Source organism: Myotis davidii, unplaced genomic scaffold (assembly GCF_000327345.1).
Source record: "Myotis davidii unplaced genomic scaffold, ASM32734v1 scaffold247, whole genome shotgun sequence".
Classification (NCBI taxonomy): Eukaryota; Metazoa; Chordata; class Mammalia; order Chiroptera; family Vespertilionidae; genus Myotis; species Myotis davidii.
In genome coordinates this window covers 2005419-2020820 of record NW_006299593.1, presented here as the reverse complement: position 1 = coordinate 2020820, position 15402 = coordinate 2005419, and the positions used below count along the sequence as shown (strand labels likewise).

At 47.2% G+C, this 15402-nt stretch overlaps 1 long non-coding RNA gene across 1 annotated transcript in view; it reads left to right on the top strand.

Annotated features, from left to right (window-relative positions):
* LOC107184922 overlaps nucleotides 1-15396 on the top strand; it is a 24629-nt gene extending 9233 nt beyond the window's left edge. Inside the window, exons 2-3 of the long non-coding RNA XR_001515821.1 lie at nucleotides 7465-7652; nucleotides 15302-15396. This is a non-coding gene — a long non-coding RNA (uncharacterized LOC107184922). The remainder of the gene's footprint in view (nucleotides 1-7464; nucleotides 7653-15301) is intronic.
* Nucleotides 15397-15402: the final 6 nt, after the last annotated feature.

Here is a 15402-nt window from a genome sequence, read left to right as displayed (position 1 = left end):
TATATTATATATATATATCTCTTAGAATTTTGTTAAAATTTTATTTTTGTTAGTTTTTGCAACAAACCAAACAATAAAGAAGTACACAAAGCAAAAAGGGAGAAATCTCACCCCTCTGACTAGTTTCCACTCTCCAGAACAAATGGAAAAGAGGTGTTTATCCTGCCAGACTTAACCCTATGTAGGTAAAAAGCGTACTCACATGTGTGTGCGCGCGCACACACGTACACACAGGCAAATGCACAATTATTAGTTTTACTTTTTGTTCTTTGTAAAAACTGGTTTATACATACTTCCTGTTTTTATGTAGCAGTATATAATGGACCCCTGTCCGGGTCAATATATGGAGAGGTACCTATTTCTTGTTAATGTCTATCTACATAATAGCGAACGCATGATTATACTGTGATTTCATCAACATATTCCTACTGATAAACAGCTAGCTTTTTCCTTTCTCTCTCTCTCTCTCTCTCTTACAAACTATGCTACAAACAGTGGAACTATCTTTATCTAAGTATACTAATATTTCCCTGGGGGTAAAAACCTCTATAAAATTTCTAGGACAAAGAATTTATGCATGTTTTAATTGAGTTAGGCATGTGAAATTGCCCTCCAAAAAACCCTCATATTGTGTTAAATTGTATTCTTAATAACAGAGCCTGAAAGAAACGATATTTTCCCTCACCTTTGCCAGCACCATTTTCTCAGCCTGATATGGCATCTGAAAAATAAATTGTATCTCATTGCTGTTGTAACTTTCATTTTCTCCAATTCCTTCTGAGCCTGAGTATGTTTTATATGTTTAGCTGCTTGCATTTCTCTTCTCTAAATAACCCATCATATAATTTGCTCAGTTTCCCACTGGGCTGCTTGGCTTTACTCGTCTGTCTATAGGGACTGTGTGTGTACTAGAAATTAAGGCTGTTTTGCATGTATTATTAATATTTTATCCCAAGCTATCATTTGTTTTGTAACTGCCTCTCACCCTGCAGAGGCTTTTACTTCTAGGCACTCAAAACTATCACTGGCTTTCCTTTTGAAAACTTATTTTAAGGTGTTTTTCAATCTTTAGAGCTTTATATTTTACATTTAAATTTGTGATCCATCTTGTGTTTATTTTTCCATGTAGTGTGAAATAATTACTTTATTCCAGATAATGAGCTAATTGTCCAAAAGCCACATCTTTAATAGTTCTGTCTTTCCTTCAACTAATTTGAAATGTCATCTTTATAACAAACCTGATCCTCATTTATGCATCGATTTGGTTCATAACTCTTGTGCCAGCGTCATACCATTTTAGTTGTTCTAGATTTGTTATCTGTTTCACTTTGTGACAAGCAAGTATTTTCTCCTCATTCTTTAACACTTTTTCTTAACTATTCTTTCATTTTCAGTGTTTCAAATAAACTTGAGAATGAATTTTTCATAAGGAATTTTTATAGTAATTACATTATATTTGCAGATTAAAGCTGGAAGGACCTTATCACGTTTTAAAAATCAGCACATTAACAGATTGTCATGCAAAGGTGGGTGCTAGAGGATGGAGTCAGGTAGGGCTTTGAGGTGATCGCTTAGGAGAGTTCTAGAAGGGGGTATAATTTGGTTCTGGAGGTCAGGGGCATCCGCTAACTCCTATCAGGCAGGGGTTCCCACCTCTCCCAGGGCACACGCTCCTTAATCGTCCTCTCCAGTACCACAGGGCCCAACCCTCTGTAAGGAGCTGAAGGGCAGCAAAACTCAGGACTCATTCCATTCAGATTCATGCATTTCACCCTAACAAGCCCCTACCTGTAAAGAGGCCCTGGAATTAAAGCTTTTCCTACTTCCTGGTGCTTCCCCCAAACTCTACCCAGAGAAGGAATGATCCGGGAAGGAGGCTGTGTCAGTAAGGATGGGCGAGATTTTACTGCAGAGACAAACCAGCGTCTCAGCAGTTAACAAAATACAATTGTATTTCTCTCTCCTAAGATAAGGCCATCACAAGTGAACAAGGGCTCGTCTTGGTGCCCAGAAACCCAGGCTGATGGAGCTCCATCTTGGCTCCTGCTTCAAGGACCATCACAGTAAGGGGAGGGGTGTGGCAGGTTATCAACCAGCTTTTAAAGTCCTCACCGGAAGTGTCCGTGCCCTTTTTCCTGGCTAAAACAAGTCATATGGTCATATGTCATTTCAGAACATTAGTGCAGCCCTACCATGTGCCAGGAAGGAGTTGGAAACACTGGAGAGCAGCATCCATGATTTACCCACTAACGTGACTGTAATGAGTGGCTTTCTCTGACCATCCTAGCTAAAATAGCAAACATACACACACATGTGCACATGTACATGCACAAACATACACATACACTACTGGTATGGTTTCTGAGTTTTGGTTATTTGGAGAGGGTCAGTAATATCACCTTATCTTGTTTTATTGTCTTCCCAGCATTTATCATTACCTTACATATTAATTTTAAAAATGTATTCTCTGTCTTTCTCCCCAGTACAAGGCCTGTGGGAACATGGACCTTGTTTATTTGGCTCATTTCTATATACCCAGACTCTATAACAGTATTTGGCACATAGTAGGTGCTTATAAAAATATATATATTGAATAGTTGAATATATATAGTTGTAAATATATAGTACAGTACTACAAGTGTTCAATAACTTTCTTTCACTTAGTGACAGTTAATATAGACATTGCCTTATTCGTTTTAATTGCATGGTATTTTATAGTATGAATTACCATAATTTGTTTAGTCATTTGCCTTGTGGGGAAGATCGAGGATGCTTTCAAAGTTTTAATATTTTGAACAATGCTGCAGCAGACATCTTTATCTATCCCTTGGAGCACATGAATCTATGATTTTCTGAATAAAATAAAAAGTGTTGGGGCAAACGTTATGTGCATCTTAATCTGGACGAATGCAACCTTAAAAGGTTGTGACAGTTTATGGTGCTACCCACAGTGAATGGGAGTGTGGATTCCCTACGGTGCATCACTGCTTTGTTAATCACCTTACAATGCCTTTCCGATCTTCGGGACACAATTTCCATTTTTGCTTGAACTTGGATTATCCCGATTTCTGTGGAGCTGTGCTTATCTTTCCATGTTTATTGGCCATTTGGCACCTTTCCTGTGAATAGCCCAGATAAAGTATTTGAGCATTTTGTCTACTACACTTTTTCCCTTTTAAAAAGTAATTTATCTTAATTGCATTTTATATATTCTGGATATTATTTCTTTACCTTTTAAAAAGTATTTTTTTTAATTCTGTGTAGGGTGATTTTTTTGTTTTTGGTATTTTACCTGGGTTTTGGCACTTTTGTCATACAAAAGTTTTTAGCTTTAATATAGTCAAATACATCCTTTGTTTTTTCTGTTCGGCTCCCTCCAATTTTGTATTTTGCTTAGAAAGCTCTTTGCAAGCTTAGAATTATAAAAATACTTTCCTATATATTTTTAGTGCCTTCATCATTTCATAGGCTATGCTTTGTTAATTCATTTGAAACTTATTGTTTTTTATGATGAGACAGGAATATTATATTTTATTTTATTCCAAACAGATAACTTATAGACATCAATCTACTTAACTCCACTTATTGATCGATCAAACTTTCCCCAAATTCCATCATTATATATACATGGGTCTAATTGTGTACTCTTGATTCCATTGTTTCACAATTTTCAGTCATTTGAATACTATCTTCATCATTTCTGTTATATTCCTGTTCCATTTATTTACTTAATATTATAGCATAATACATTTTAAAATTAATACTTACTTTAGCTTCATGCTAAGCACATAAAATCATAGGTTTAACTTTCTCTAGCAAATGTTAAATAAGTGCTTACTTATTGACATGATGAATGTTTATTTACATGCCATTTTAAATCGCCTTACAAACCATGGGTGCAGAGGCACTTTGGGAAACACTATTGCATTCTTTCCTCTAACGCAGCGGTTCTCAACCTGTGGGTCGCGACCCCTTTGGGAGTCGAATGACCCTTTCACAGGGGTCGCCTAAGACCATCGGAAAACACATATATAATTACATATTGTTTTTGTGATTAATCACTACGCTTTAATTATGTTCAATTTGTAACAATGAAACTGGGGTCACCACAGCATGAGGAACTGTATTAAAGGGTCGCAGCATTAGGAAGGTTGAGAACCACTGACTTAAATGAAGCACTTTATGGCTTCTCTTTGGCTTATCTGAATTGCCAGCTTCATTACTCTGGTACTCCTAAGGCTTAGGAAGAGCCACACTCAAGGGGCCAAAGAGCCGCATGTGGCTCGCGAGCCGCAGTTTGCCAACCACGGGACTAGACTACAGACCTTTCTCAGATTTTGCCCATTTTTGCCTGCACTTATATTTTGTCTTTATATATAGTCAAATGACATTTTATCGCATTTATAGATTCATGTAACTACCACCACAATCAAGATACAGAACCATTAGTCACCATCAAGGAGCTTCCTCACAGAACCCTTCATAGTCACACCCTCCCTCACCTAACCCCCCTGGCAACCATGGATCTGTGGGCCACTCTATAACTTTGTCATTTTAATAATGTTATAGAAATGGAATCATACAGTACAGAATCTTGGGAACTGACTTGTGGTTTTTTTTTCCTCACTTAGCATAATGACCTAGAGATTTGTCCAAATTGTCATGTCTATCAAAAGTCATTCCTTTCACTTGCTGGCTAGTGTCCCACGGTGTAGCAATACCACAGTTTACCACTCACCTACTAAGGGACATCTGGCTTTTTTTTTCCTATTTGGGGACTATTACAGCTAAAACTGCTATGAACATTCATATTTAGCTTTTTTTTAAATCCTCACCTGAGGATATATTTTTTTTACTGATGAGAGAGAGAGAGAGAGAGAGAGAGAGAGAGAGAGAGAGAGAGAAACATTGACATGAGAAACATTGATCGGTTGCCTCCCCTATGGCCCCTGACTGGGAATCGAACCTGCAACCTTTTGGTGTACCGGAGGATGCTCTAACTAACTGAGCCACCCAGCCAGGGCATCATGTACAGGTTTTGATGTGAACCTAAGCTTTTGTTTCTCCTGGATAAATGCTCAGGGGTGTGATCACTGGGATCCATGGTAAGTATGTGTTTAACTATTTAAGAAACTGCCAGATCGGTTTCCAGAGTGGCTGAGCCATTCACATTCCTCCCAGCAGTGTCTGAGGGCTCAGGTTTCTCTGTATCCTCACCAGCATTCGGCACTCTCCGTGTGTTTTGTTACCTATTTTAATATATGTTCCTGAGGCTTTGATCCATCTTTCCCTGATGGCTATTAATGTTGAACATCTTTTCATGTACTTATTTGTATGGCCTGTTATGACACCCACCAGGCAAGTCTGAGGTTGCCTTTCTTATATGGTTCCGGCCTCCCCTGGCCCTGAGAGGGAGGATGACCTTGACTGCTCCCCGAGTGGGAATGCTCCTCTTAGCTCTTCCACGGGCTGGAAGGGGTGGGGGTGATGGTGGGCGACTTGACCTCAGTGGTTAGGAGCACAGGCTCAGAGCTTCGGGTAGCTCTGGGTGGGCTTACTGGGGAGAGGATGTGACGCTCCCAGTACCACACCCCAAGACGCTGTCAATGAAAATCAATGCCGTTGGAGATGGAGTCACTTAGGCGTGGTGAGGCAGCTCTCAGACTGGGCTCCCACCTGGAAATAGTGGGACCCGGTCATAACAGAGTCACAAGTATGTCCGCACCTTTTCGGGCTGTAGAAGGAATTGGAGGGGAAGCTTGAGTTGCCCCAAAAGGCCTGTGGTTCCCACCAATATTCCAAGAGTGGGACTCACATCCGTCATGCTCTGCCCAGCGGTGGGGGGAGGGCCACCTCTGCAGCAGTGACTGTGTCTCCCCACCCAGACTCACCTTCTCCTGAGAGTTGACTATGAGCCCAAAGGTGCTAGAGAACCTCTGAGATCCAGGATAGGACTTGTGAGTCGGAGCCAAAGCACGTCCTGGAGGAGTGAACTGGCCCTGGCAGGAGCCAGGAGGAACCAAACTCATAAACCCTACGGTGAGGAGGAGGGTGCGAGAGTGGGGAGAGGTCTCAGGTTCACCCTCTAGAGCAGGGATTCTAAGGTAGCTCTGCCGTCGGTGGCTCAGAAGGAGCCTCCTGACAGTCACACATCCCACATGCAGGCCCTTCCCTATGTCTTCCGGGGCAATCATGATCTCATCCAGAAGGTTCCGTTTTCACCTGTGACCACAGTCCTCTTCATTACGACCTATGACTGAATCATTAAGGCTTACTAGAAGAGGGTATTCATAATGTAAAATAAGGGTGTTTCTAAAACTTACTGAACAATGTCAGTGGGACTTGGGTCAGCTACTTAAAATGTGTTTATTTGCCCGTCTGTAAAGTGGGGATAATAATAGTTCTAACTTCACGGAGTGACTGGAAGGGTAAAGGGTAAAACAGTGCCTGGCACCGAGGAAGCACTGTGTGAGCCGTTATCGAGACTAAAACATAAGCAGGGACTCCCCACCCCTGCAGGGGCTGGTGCTGCCTGTGCTTGATCAGGCTGCCTTGATGGTAAGTTTTCCCACTGACATTAACCTTCTTAGGAAATGGAAAATTTCTGTTAGCTCAGCTTTATTGTTATCAACAGCACTAGAGGCCCAGTGCACGAATTCATGCACCAGAGGGGTCCCCCCCCCACCAGAGGGGGCCTGCAGGATCAGGCTGAAACTGGCTCTCCAACATCCCTCCAGGGGTCCCGGATTGCAAGAGGGCAATCTGGCCACGGAGGGATGTGGGAGGTTGGCCAACTGGAGAGGGACCGCAGGAGGGCTCCAGGGCATGTCCGGCATGTCCAGCCTGTCTCGCTCAGACCCGATTAGCTGGACCCCAGCAGCAAGCTAACCTACCTGTTAGAGCGTCTTGCCCCTGGTGGTCGGTGCACATTATAGCGAGTGGTTGAGCGGACCCATCTTCTCCTCTGCACTTGAAGACTTGCTCTCTTTCCATTTGTTCCTCACTCTGCTGAGGGAACAGAATCCTGCCTGAGTCAGAATGAATCCTTTCTGTCCACGCTATGAAAGTAGACCTGATTGCCAGTTCGATTCCTGGTCAGGGCACACGCCCAGGTTGTGGGCTCAATCCCCAGTTGGGGGCATGCAGTAGGCAGTTGATCGATGTTTCTCTCTCATTGATCTCTCTCTCTCTCTTTCTCTCTCTCCCTCTTCCTTCTTCTCTCTCTAAAATAAATAAAAGCATATATATATATATGACCTGATGTTTGTACTGAGGCCCATTCACATACATATACCCGTTAGATACAATATATTGCCTTGGGCAACTAAGGAAGCTAGGTCCAGAGAGGGTAGGCCACTTGTCAGAGGTCACGCAGTCAGGCCCAGCCCAAGGAGTTCCCCTGTAATTAAGATGCTTATTGGTGGCCTAACTCCTTAACTGGTGAACTAACTTGCCTCCTTGCAGATGCCAAAGGGACCATCCGGGAAATTGTCCTGCCCAAGGGCCTGGACCTGGACCGGCCCAAGCGGACCCGCACATCCTTCACAGCCGAGCAGCTGTACCGCCTGGAAATGGAATTCCAGCGCTGCCAGTATGTGGTGGGCCGTGAGCGCACTGAGCTGGCCTGCCAGCTGAACCTCTCAGAGACCCAGGTAAGAGGGTATCGGGGCCACTGCACCCCTGCCCTGGCAGCCAGGGAACTCCTTCAGTGTGAGAACCAACCGTGGAGGAGTTCAGACATGCTTTAGGGGCATGCTTAAAGTTACAGGAAAATCAGAGAAAATAATTCCAGTGCTGACAAGAGAGAATTGGTATATGCCAGTGAGAGTCTTCATGATGCATCAGGCAATTTGGATGAAACGGGGAGAAACCTGGGGGGAGGGACACTCTTAATGCTGGGAGTGGCTTAGGGGGATGTTGGCAAGTGAGAGAGGCTTACAGAAAGGGATGGTGAGGGGTTGGGTTTGGGGAGAGAGAGATTTTACACAATTGGGACCTCAGTTCCCCATTCTGGGCCTTTTCCTCCCCTCCGTCACCTTCCCTTCATCCCAGTGTGGCTCAGAATCTGTTATAAGAGAGAAGGGGTCTGAATACCCCCTTCACCCAAGAATAGCATTTTAACAATAGTGTGCTCAACCCAAAGGCGAAGCTTTTGTAAACTGAGTCCCTATCCTGTGAGGGTGGAGGCATTTCAAGCTGGCGATAGAGCCGGGTCGTGACACAACAGCAATAATAATCATACTTACTGAGCACTCACTTCTGTCCAGGCACTGTTCTAAGTGCTCTGGATGATGCGTTTTTAGTTGGTGGTGATTTTTGTTATTTGTTTGTTTTTTCAGCCAAGAAAGTAAGGGTTTGTTAAGGAGAGGGAGCCGCGCCCAGAGTCACAGGTAGCTGTGTTCCACGGCCTGGCTCTCCGATGGCTGCCGGGGGTGGAACAAACATTCGTCATGGTGACAACAGCGTTAGGGTGCTGGCCTCCACTGAGAGCTGGTGCTCGGGCGGGCGTGATTGATCACTGCGTCTGGTCCTGATGGCAGCCTTGGAGCTGTTCCGCCCAATTTCACAAGGATTTGTTATGGGGATCGTTTCGCTTTCCCGGGTCCGGAGCTAAAGCACAAGATAGTCAGTTTCGTTTGATTGAAAACTGTCTCGGGAATCAGTAGACCCCGGACCTTGTTCCTGGATGCTGATCGGACCTCTTTGTCCTGAGGGCTTGATGATTAAGCAAGGGGTGGGGAGCCAGGTGCCAGGTGAGGCCGGTTTGAGGCAAAGGAAAAACATCAAAATAAAAGGCCAGATTAAAGAAAATCAGGTTTCTGTGTGGTTACAATTCTGGATATGTTAATTCGCGAATCCCTTCCAACAAACCTTTGATGTAGCTACCAGTATTATCCCTTTTTATTTTTTTAAAATATATTTTTATTGATTTCAGAGAGGAAGGGAGAGGGAGAGAGAAATAGAAACATCAATGATGAGAGAGAATCATTGATTGGCTGCCTCCTGCACAACTCCCACTGGGGATTGAGCCCACAACCTGAGCATGTGCCCTGACCAGGAATTGTGACCTCCTGGTTCATAGGTCGACGCTCAACCACTGAGCCACACCAGCCAGGCAGTATTATCCCGTTTTACAGATAAGGAAAGATTATACCTGGAGTCATACAACAAGTAAGTTCCAGAGCTGGGGTTGGGAGAAGCAGCCTGGCATCTTTTTTCTTTTTTAAAATATATTTTATTAATTTTTTTACAGAGAGTAAGGGAGAGGGATAGAGAGTTAGAAACATCGATGAGAGAGAAACATTGATCAGCTGCCTCCTGCACACTCCCCACTGGGTATGTGTCTGCAACCAAGGTACATGCCCTTGGCCAGAATCGAACCTGGGACCCTTGAGTCCGCAGGCCAACACTCTATCCACTGAGCCAAACCAGTTAGGGCAGCAGCCTGGCATCTTTATGCTGCGTGTAATCTGGGCGATCAACCTGGAGCTTGTCAGAGAGGGACTCGGAGATCCTTTGTTTAGCTTCAGCTCTAGTAGTTAAATCTCATACACAAGGGAGATCAGTCAACAGATGTATTGCAAACAAGGCCAAAGCAGGATTTATAGAGAGAAGAGAGGAAGGAGAGGAGTAGGAAGTCCATGGGCTGGAGGGGTACGCTTCCTGGGGAAGGCTGCGGGAGGGTGGTGAGGCCCCTCCCTGTGCTGCTGGCTGCTGTCCTGCCCCTGGCACCCCAGGTGCTGCAGTTAAGTCTGGATTGCACCACCTCCCTCACAGGAATTCCTCCGGCTCCTCCAGTCATGCTAACAGAATGCTGTCCAGTCCACCCTCACAGCAGGCAGTAAGATGTTCCTGGACTTCCCTGTCCTCCCGGAGTAAACCCTGAGTGGGGAAGAGAGCGAGATGAGGGAAAGGCAGGGAGGATGGGGCCTGCTGGCCAGGGCTGACGTCCTGCAGGCATCGGTGAGTCCTCTCCACCTGGACCGGTCTTCCTCCAGAGGCCTCTGCAGCGTCCCAAACAACCCAGCAGATGGCCCACCGTTCTTCCAGCTGGGCCCTCCCTCCAGCTGGGCTCAGCCTGGGACTAGAAAGCCAGGCTGTGGTCACCGAGGGAGCTTCCGTGAGTGGGCCCAGCCCATGTTCCTGGGGGGCCTCGGGGGACACCCTCAAACTCTGAAGTCTAGGCAGAGTCACCCCCAATACCTACCCCTCCTCTCTGTCCTAACTACCCTCTGCTTCACCTAATTTTTCCCCCAAACTCTCCCCTGAAACTTTGCTGTCCAAGGGCACCTCAGATGTCCAGGGCAGTAGCTCCTCTCCGTCCTCATCCTTCCCCTGCCCTGCCCCCATGCACACTGCATTTCCTGCCTTTGAAGGTCAAAGCCTTCCCTAAGGCATCTTCACTTTCTCCCAAGAGACCTTTCCCACATGGCTTGACCTGTAAAGTGTGTGTGTGTGTGTGTGTGTGTGGTATTTGCGTGTGTGTGTGTGTGTGGTATTTGTCTGTGTGTGGTACTTGTGTGTATGTGTGTATGTGTGGTATTTGTGTGGTCTCAGTAGCTAGAGACCAGATAATCTCCAAATGCATGCATAATTCTAATATTGCAGGAATAAAGGCCATTCTTTCCTTGTGTGTGGTATTTGTGTGTATGTGTGTGTGTATGTGTGGTACTTGTGTGTGTATGTGTGTATGTGTGGTATTTGTGTGTGTGGTATTTGTGTGTGTGGTATTTGTGTGTGTGGTATGTGTGTGTGTGGTATTTGTGTGTGTGTTATTTGTGTGTGTGTGTATGTGTGTGTGGTATTTGTGTGTGTGTGTGTGTGGTCTGGTGAGCACCAACCGTATGCAGTTCCCAAGGACAGGAATGTGCCAATGGGGCTGCCAAGGCACAGAGAGGTGAGGTAACTTGTCCCATGTCATCCCACGACTGAAGGGAAGAACCAGAATTGCACCCAGGCTGCCTGGCCTCAGGGTCTTCTTCACCATGTCACTGCTGCTCTACCGGAATACCCTGTCATAGCACTGCTGCCCTGTCCATCTCTCCCACTGCTGGTGTCTGAGGCCCAAGTGGGTAGAGAGAGTTTTACTCATTCTTGTCTTCCCAGCATATATCAGACGCTTGCTATGTATGTGTTGTGTGAATGAATGGCCAGAGTACCAGGGTCAGAGCAGGAAACAAGAACAGAAGATGTTGCTGTGGAGGAAAGGAAGGTGAGCGGCTGGCTCCAGGGCCCCCCTCACTCGGCGAGCCCGGGGGACGTTTTCAGGACCAGGGACCAGGTGCCAGGCTGAGGACCAACTGCCAAGTCCCAGTGCTGACATGATCCCCACCTCGCTTGGATAAGAGCAGCCCTGGCCCTCCAGCAATTGTCCTCAGCCCTGTGCCCATCGCTCTGCCCCAGATCCTTCTCCAGGACAGTAGAATAGGTGGTACCCTCCTGGTCCGGGTTACAAAAACCAGGGCCACTCAGATACACAGGTTCCATTCATCTCAGGTTAAGTCCGTGCCCACAGTCACAGGAAACGCCTCTTAAATATCAATGTCACTTCCCACATGCACTGGACCCAGGTGGCCCACACAATGAGTCTTGGGATTTAACACTGGCCATGTCTGAGCCTGAAGGTGATGGATGAACTTCCGGAAAATGCCGCCCCAGTCTTGGCAGCCAAGTGGAAACCACATCCCTCCCCTGATGTGCAGCTCTGGGTCACAGCGGAGTCCCACAAGGGGTCAGGGGTGAAGCTACCAAGCATTCACTGAGTTGCAGATGAGCCAGGAGAGGGAGGAAGCCAGGTGGCAGCCCAGGGAGACCACAGCAGGCTGGGAAGACAAGGGGAGGGCAACGCCCCAGGAAGTGCACTTCGAATGCGACCTGTGCCCCGGGAGCATGCAACTGAACTGAGCCTTAAAGAACTAGTAACTTCTTATTTAATCCTGGGAAGAGGGTGACCCCTCAGGTGAAATTGGAGGCTTCCTGGAGGAGGAGGGGCTACTTCAGAGGCTCGGAGCCTGTCCCTCACTCAGTTTGTCCCTTGTTCCCTGAGCCTTATGAATCAATCCCTTAGGGACAGTGGGATTGATAGTGAGAAGTAGACAGGCAGGTCTTCTCACTCCCATTTTCTCAGCTCCAGCATCCACCTTCACTGTTTGCAGCACTAGAATCACCCCATAGAGCTTAACATAATAAACACCATTGCCCTAGGAGGTTTGGTTCAGTGGATAGAGCATCAGCTCGAGAACTAAAGGGTCCCAGGTTTGATTCCAGTCAAGGACACGAAGTCAGTTGCTGGCTTCATCCCCGGCCTAGGTCCAGTGTGTGTAAAAGGCAACCAATCGGTGTGTCTCTCTCAGATCGATGTTTCTCTCTCTCCATCCCTTCCATTCTCTCTAAAAAATCAATGGGAAATATTAATGAGGAAAGCCCTCTGCTTGGAGTTCCTTATTTGATCCCTCCAACAGCCCGGGTGTCTTTGTCCTCATTTTAAAGATGAGAAACTGAGGCTCCAGGTTGTTGGCGTGGTGCCTGGCCTGAGTCCTAGGAGAGTAGGTACTAGCCAGGCAGAGAAGCTAGGATGTGTGGGGGAGTATGCTCAGCATGCAGAGTCCCAGGCCCCCAGCATCTGGTGGGACTGCTTCATGGAACAACGGAATTTGGGAATGACAAAGGTAAAAGGGTTTTCTTCTTTCCACCCACTTCCTTCGCCAGCCTTGGTCACATCTCCCTTGGCCTTTCCTTACTGGTATCTCCTTCAAATGTCACCTCTTCAGAGAAGCTGTATTTGCCAATCCATTAGTAAAAATCATTTCCCACCCTAGCCAGTTTGGCTCAGTGGGCAGAGTATTGGCATGTGGACTAAAAGGTCCTGGGTTCGATTCCAGTCAAGGGCACATACCTTGGTTGCAGGTTGGATCCCCAGCTCTGGTAAGGGCAGAGGCAACCAATCATCGATGGATGTATCTCTCCCACATCCATGTTTCTCTCTCTGTCCGGGCGTGCGGAGGCAACCAATCAACGTGTCTCTCTCACATCAATGTTTCCTCTCTGTCTCTCCTATTCCCTTCCACTCTCTCTAAAAATCAATGGAACAATATCCTCAGGTGAAAACAAAACAAACAAACAAACAAACAAAAATGTCACCTCCCCTGTCTCTTCCCCCCTTATCCTGCCACTTTTCTCCAAAGCAGTGCCCCCCATAGTGTGGTCCTGGGGCCGCTACCAGCCTTGCACTGTCATCTGTCCCAAAATGGAGAGTATTTGGATGTTATATAGCAACTTTTCTAGTAATTCACTATAATTGTATTTTACAAAAGAATTGGTCCAAGACAAATTAGAAAATTTAAAGTCATTCTTCACCCCCAGGAATCTGAGAGACGTGCTTGAAGCACTATTGCCACCTGACAGTCATGTTCTCATTTGGTGTTTAGCTTCTGTCTCCCATCTACACCATCCAGTCCACACAGCAGGACTCGCTCTGCTTTGTGCACTGCCAGTTCCCCCGCCTGGCACAGTGCCTGGCACATAGCGGGCACTCAATACTTACCGGTTGAATGAATGTGTGAGTGAGTAAAGCAAGCAGTCCCAAGTAGATGCTGTAAGTCTCTGGTCACTTTTGGTTATCGAAACTCAACCCAATCCACTTGGTATCATGTTGAGAAGCCCAGCCTTTATAGGTTATAGGGTCAGAGGGGGCTGTGGTGGGTTCAGACAGGGGATGGTCAGGTTGGGTTAGAGAACTCACTTCAGAGGCCGTGTCAGAGCCCACACCAGAGAGGTGGGACCATCCGCAGACTGAGCAACTAGCCCTGCCCTAGCCCCAAATCTTAGAGGGTCCCACTTTGGCTCTCCTCTGGCCATGTCCCTCCCTGGGTGAGGATTCTGCAAGGCCAAGGGGTCCTGCCCACCACGAGGAGTCCATGCCCACCTTCTAGACCACACTCCAGGTGTCCAAGATTCCAGAATTCCCTGCAAATCCACTTCTGGCACCTGGCACCTACCTGGGCCTCTGCCCACATCAGCCTTCCGCAGGGCAGACCACACAGCCATTATTCAGAAGCCTCGGCCCATGAAGTGGCCAATGGGAGCTGTTCGCAGAATGAGAACAGGCGGGGTGCCCACACACGTGCAGTCAGAGCCAGGGCAGGCCATGAGCCAGAGCCTTCCAGTTTCTTGCTCCCCGACCTGCAAATGTGAAGGTTTGGATGTGAGGCACAGAGATCCTTAAACAGTGGTCCTCTTACCTTGGGATCACCTGGTGTCAGGGTCCAGCCACTCCCCTTCAGGTGGATTGGTCTGAGGTTAGGAGTGAGTTAGGCCCCCCAGCTGGCTCTCATGGGTGGCCAGAGTTGAGAGGCATTGCTGGAGAGATGCTGCCACAGTCCAGGCGAGAGGGGCAAGGAGAGAGAGGAGGGCCCGCGCTGGGGAAAGTGGGAGAGGTCCCTGTGTGGGGGACTGGATCTGAGCTGGGTCTGTGCATGTGCAGTTTATTTTTATTTTTTAAAGATTTTTTTATTGCCTAGTTGGTGTAGCTCAGTGGAAGAGTATAGACCTATGAACCAGGAGGTCAGGGTTCAATTCCCGGTCAGGGCCTGGGTTGCAGGCTCAATCCCTACCGGGGGGGTGTGCAGGAGGCAGCCAACCAATGATTCTCTCACATCATCGATGTTTCTCTCTCTTCCTTCCTCTCTGAAATTAATAAAAACATATTTTTTAAAAGATTTTTAAAATTGATTTTTACAGGGTGAGGAAGGGCGAGGGAGAGAGAGAGAAACATCAATGTGAGAGTGAAACACGGATGGGCTGCCTCCTGCACACCCCCTCTACCAGGGATCAAGCCCGCAACCTGGGCATGTGCTCTGACTGGGAATCGAACCGGCAACCCTTCAGGTGCACAGGACGACACCCAACTAACTGAGCCACACCAGCCAGGGATGTCCATGTGGAATTTAACAGGCAGGTGGATAACAGCCTGGATCTCAAGTTGGGAATTACTAGCACATCAATGGCTGAAACCGTGCCCTTGGCTAAGAGTGGAAGACATGTTGAACCAAGAGGGGAACTTCATTTGTGCCTCCAAACTCCATCCTCCATCTGCCAATCCATTCCTCGATCCCAGGATCAGCTCACCCAGAGCAGGCTGGTTGGGGGAAAACCTTACTGACACTCTGAATGCTCTTCTTCCCCCTCTCACTCCACCCCTGCTCCCCCACTCCCACACCCCTGCACCCCTCTCCTTTTCTCCCCCCTGCCCCCTTGGCCTGGCCTGTCCCCTCTCCCTTCCTGGCACTTGTCCCCCCACAAGGTGAAGGTCTGGTTCCAGAACCGCCGCACCAAACAGAAGAAAGACCAGAGCAGAGACCTGGAGCAGCGGGCGTCCTCCGCGTCCGAAGCCTTCGCCACCTC